Raw genomic sequence first — 5,419 nt, forward strand, 5'->3', positions numbered from 1 at the left:
TTTGGCTGGCGCCGCTGAGCCACGTGACGGTGCAACAACAAAAGACGACACAGCGCAGCGCTACTCTTACAGACAGAGAGTAGACTTTGATGAATCCGCGAGCGCAGCAGTCAGCTTGAGTATCGATCTTTTTACACGAGTATTGCTCAATATCAATACCAGCGTTGGTATCGATATTATCGATATTTGGATCGATCCGCCCACCTCTATCTCAAACTGAACTCCGTCTTTCTGCACATGAGGAAGAAATCTATGTAGAGATCTCAAATAACATGAACCTGAAGGTATGAACTTACATTGTAGAAAAGAAAACAAGCCAGTAGCAGCAGTGTGCACATTAAACCATTTACAGAAGGGTCATTAAGTTTGGCTAATTGAAATAATGGCATGTTTCTGACTAGAATGAGAGGGGCAGTAAAAAGATCTCACACTTGTCAGAGACAATGTTTGAAGCCCAGGTTAATAGGACCTGTTAGTTAGAGAAGGATCACTTGTTTGTTAGTTTAAGTCCAAAAGCAGGTGTGGCCCGTACGGGGATCGAACCCGCGACCTTGGCGTTATTAGCACCACGCTCTAACCAACTGAGCTAACCGGCCTGTTCATCTGTACTTTCTTTAGATCTTTGTACATAATTCTACACTAACCCCATTCAAGCAGCTGAAACGCACTTTAATAATACTAAGAGGTTTTGTAGGTTCTTCTATGTGTGAACTATCTAAACTATATTTCTTAAAGTTCTTGACTGAGCTTAATGCCACCAACCAGTGACTGGAGCAGATACGACTCAGGTCCTGCACACAGTAAGTAGTGCTGATACACAGTACCAGCCTGCACACCAGAAGGGCTCCAAACATCAAGTTTTCACCAGGGCCGGAGTTGGGCCCCTTTTTCAGACCGGGAGTTTCATGAACAAACCCGGCCCACTTTTTCCACGGAGGAAAATTTTGAATAAATAAAACAGCAGCTAGCTCTTACAATGACTTTTTATTGGGTATAAGTTCAGGTGTATGTTGGTAAGTTAACAGAAAACACTTCACATAAACAAGTTTAATTCAAATTTAAATCAGATAAAGATTTAAAAGGTAAAAATGTGATAAAGATGAAAAAAGTATTTACATTTGTACAGGAGCAATAAGTTGAAATAAAAATTAAAATTGCATTTGTCTTTTCAACAGAGAGGTGCTCTATTGTTAGGTTTACACTAAACTCTTAAGTAGCTTCACTATTTAGTGGCTACCTAAAGCATCAAAAGCCTCCTAAGCAGTGCACTTTATTAATAACGGTGTCATTGTCTATAGACATGAGACATTGCTTATCTGCTGCTCTGAGGCTAAAAAACATTTCATTAAGGGTTAGCCTGTTTTGCTGAATAACATAACATGCTTGAAGTTTTTTTTTTCTTTTTTTTTTCTTTTCTTTTTAACACTTTGGCCTATAATATGATGGTGTAAAATTGATAGTGATTTAGGCTATTTGTCTTCATTTGTTAAAATAAATTAGGCTATCGTGCTGACATCTTTCTGAATGTCTGAACAATTTAACATATATCATGTATATTCTCTATGTTATATTTTACATTACAGATAACTATCTTAGTTTAAATAACTCTGTTAGACTATCCTCTACCTGTCCCTTCAGTACCCAGACAGCACAATACGTAGGTGAAGCATCGGTAAAACACCGCCGTGTAGGAAATTCATCGCGTTCTATTTTTAGACGTAGGATATTGGGAGGCAAAACGTGGAAGTGTCGCTTTTTGCTTTCCTATGCAACGTGCATCGGCTGAAGATCGGAACATCGCGTTTTCAGCTCCACTGTCGCATCAGGGTCACATGGAGCCGTGGTCAGAGAAGCCCGCTTGGGACTGAAAGATCACCGGTTCTAGTCATCAGACTGTATCAACGATTTTAAAGGAGCAGAGATGTACATGCAGGAAAAGTAAAGCCAAATATTACCCATAAGAAAAAGATATTTTACTGATACTATCGTCAACAATAAATATAAACTCAGGACACACGAAATTCACTGTTGGTTTTGGACAGAAAATGAAATTGCTATATTAGATTTATATGCACTGCCCCCTGGTTCCATGAACTATAGCTACTGTATAGAAATCTGAATCTGTAACTGGTCATATTGTGTACACTGCCAACCCTGGTTACTATAACAACCACTGTATCAGAGAATGTAATGTGGCCTTTCATTAAAAAAATAAATCAATGTCAGGTGTAAAATGATAACCAGACAGTAGCAACATTTACAGTCACAAACAAATCAGGTTGGTTTACTGCAATGGTAGTTTGAAATGCAGTGGCATTAATAAAAATATTGTTTCAACAAGAACACAAAAAGCTCAATAAGAGCATTTTCCACACCTTTAACTGTATACACAGGTGTAAAATATGTAATTTTTAAGATATAAAATATTCTTTGCCAGCCCATTACAGCTTCACATAGTGCCCAGCTCACTCTCTTCCTGCCAGCAGCAACAGAATTTCTGTTATCCATCAATGAACATTTAAAGGAAATGGTATCCTACACCTAACACCAAAGATTGCTGTGGCCATTTATGATCTGATAAGCAAAACATAATTTATCATGTAATGTTGAGCATTTAGCAGTTTGCAATAAAATAAATCCTTCAGCTAATAATTAAGGTTGCTGTGGCTGTTTATGATCCAATCAGCAACACTTGCTTCATTTGTACATTAGGCTTATTAATGCTGGCAAATTTTCTCTTCTGATTTACAAAAAATGAATTTGTAGAAATGCTTCAGCTGATGCCAAGTAGCCTTTATTACATGGAAACTTGCAGAAAATATAAAAATATTATAAGGTCAACATCATACAACAGATAAAAATTGAGTTTAATGTGCATATAACAATATAGAACATGATGTAACCTTAAAAATAGTGAGCCTGCATGAGATTACAGCCACCTGTAATATAGTTTCAGTTCAGAGTTGACTGAATAAAATATTTATCGATTTAAACACATTTACGAATGATGGTAGAACCAATCATGTTAAAATACAACATAAATTGAACTTGAGTTGCATATGTTCAATTCCCAGGATCCATGGCTGAAGTGCCATGGGCACCGGGGATGGCTGCCCGACACACTGGGTGTGTGTTGACTGGTGCACTGGTGTGTGCGTGTTCACTGCCACAGATGGGTTAAATGCGGAAGACATTATTTTATAGTCAATGCGAAATCTGACCGGGAGCCAGTGCAGTGTGCATAAGACAGGGGTGATGTGTTCATATTTTCTGGTTCTAGTAAGGATTCTGGCTGCTGCATTCTGGACTAACTGCAGTTTGTTTATACACCTACTGGAACAACCAGACAAAAGGGATTACAATAATCCAAGCTAGAGGTAACAAAAGCATGGACAAGTATTTCTGCGTCATGTAGTGACATCATAGCTTAGCAAGGTTTCTAAGATGACAGAAGGCTATCCTGGTGGTGATAGCTACATGAGCTTCAAAAGAAAAACTGGAATTAATAATCACACCAAGGTCTATAACAGCTGTACATGGTGTAACTGAAATACCATCCAGAGTTACTATGTAATCAGAAAGTTTACTTCTAGCTGCCTGTGGTCCTAATATTTTTTATTATATCATTTAGTAAAAGAAAATTGTTCAACATCCAGAGTCTAAACTGGTGTCTCTCATCTGGATGTGCTGACACATAGAACTGTGTATCATCAGCATAACAGTGAAAGCTGATACCATGTTTAAGAATAATATTAACCAGAGGTAGCATATCTATACATACAGTGTATCACAAAAGTGAGTACACCCTTCACATTTCTGCAGATATTTAAGTATATCTTTTCATGGGACAACACTGACAAAATGACACTTTGACACAATGAAAAGTAGTCTGTGTGCAGCTTATATAACAGTGTAAATTTATTCTTCCCTCAAAATAACTCAATATACAGCCATTAATGTCTAAACCACCGGCAACAAAAGTGAGTACACCCCTTAGTGAAAGTTCCTGAAGTGTCAATATTTTGTGTGGCCACCATTATTTCCCAGAACTGCCTTAACTCTCCTGGGCATGGAGTTTACCAGAGCTTCACAGGTTGCCACTGGAATGCTTTTCCACTCCTCCATGACGACATCACGGAGCTGGCGGATATTCGAGACTTTGCGCTCCTCCACCTTCCGCTTGAGGATGCCCCAAAGATGTTCTATTGGGTTTAGGTCTGGAGACATGCTTGGCCAGTCCATCACCTTTACCCTCAGCCTCTTCAATAAAGCAGTGGTCGTCTTAGAGGTGTGTTTGGGGTCATTATCATGCTGGAACACTGCCCTGCGACCCAGTTTCCGGAGGGAGGGAATCATGCTCTGCTTCAGTATTTCACAGTACATATTGGAGTTCATGTGTCCCTCAATGAAATGTAACTCCCCAACACCTGCTGCACTCATGCAGCCCCAGACCATGGCATTCCCACCACCATGCTTGACTGTAGGCATGACACACTTATCTTTGTACTCCTCACCTGATTGCCACCACACATGCTTGAGACCATCTGAACCAAACAAATTAATCTTGGTCTCATCAGACCATAGGACATGGTTGCAGTAATCCATGTCCTTTGTTGACATGTCTTCAGCAAACTGTTTGAGGGCTTTCTTGTGTAGAGACTTCAGAAGAAGCTTCCTTCTGGGGTGACAGCCATGCAGACCAATTTGATGTAGTGTGCGGCGTATGGTCTGAGCACTGACAGGCTGACCCCCCACCTTTTCAATCTCTGCAGCAATGCTGACAGCACTCCTGCGCCTATCTTTCAAAGACAGCAGTTGGATGTGACGCTGAGCACGTGAACTCAGCTTCTTTGGACGACCAACGCGAGGTCTGTTCTGAATGGACCCTGCTCTTTTAAAATGCTGGATGATCTTGGCCACTGTGCTGCAGCTCAGTTTCAGGGTGTTGGCAATCTTCTTGTAGCCTTGGCCATCTTCATGTAGCGCAACAATTCGTCTTTTAAGATCCTCAGAGGGTTCTTTGCCATGAGGTGCCATGTTGGAACTTTCAGTGACCAGTATGAGAGAGTGTGAGAGCTGTACTACTAAATTGAACACACCTGCTCCCTATGCACACCTGGGACCTAGTAACACTAACAAGTCACATGACATTTTGGAGGGAAAATGACAAGCAGTGCTCAATTTGGACATTTAGGGGTGTAGTCTCTTAGGGGTGTACTCACTTTTGTTGCTGGTGGTTTAGACATTAATGGCTGTATATTGAGGGAAGAATAAATTTACACTGTTATATAAGCTGCACACAGACTACTTTTCATTGTGTCAAAGTGTCATTTTGTCAGTGTTGTCCCATGAAAAGATATACTTAAATATCTGCAGAAATGTGAGGGGTGTACTCACTTTTGTGATACACTGTACATAG

General features: G+C 40.0%; 1 non-coding gene across 1 annotated transcript; it reads right to left on the reverse strand.

Annotated features, from left to right (window-relative positions):
• Positions 1-522: 522 nt before the first annotated feature.
• trnai-aau (transfer RNA isoleucine (anticodon AAU)) lies at positions 523-596 on the reverse strand. Its single transcript has one exon. It is a non-coding gene; the product is annotated as a tRNA-Ile (tRNA).
• Positions 597-5,419: the final 4,823 nt, after the last annotated feature.

Source organism: Trichomycterus rosablanca, unplaced genomic scaffold (genome assembly GCF_030014385.1).
Source record: "Trichomycterus rosablanca isolate fTriRos1 unplaced genomic scaffold, fTriRos1.hap1 scaffold_296, whole genome shotgun sequence".
NCBI lineage: Eukaryota > Metazoa > Chordata > Actinopteri > Siluriformes > Trichomycteridae > Trichomycterus > Trichomycterus rosablanca.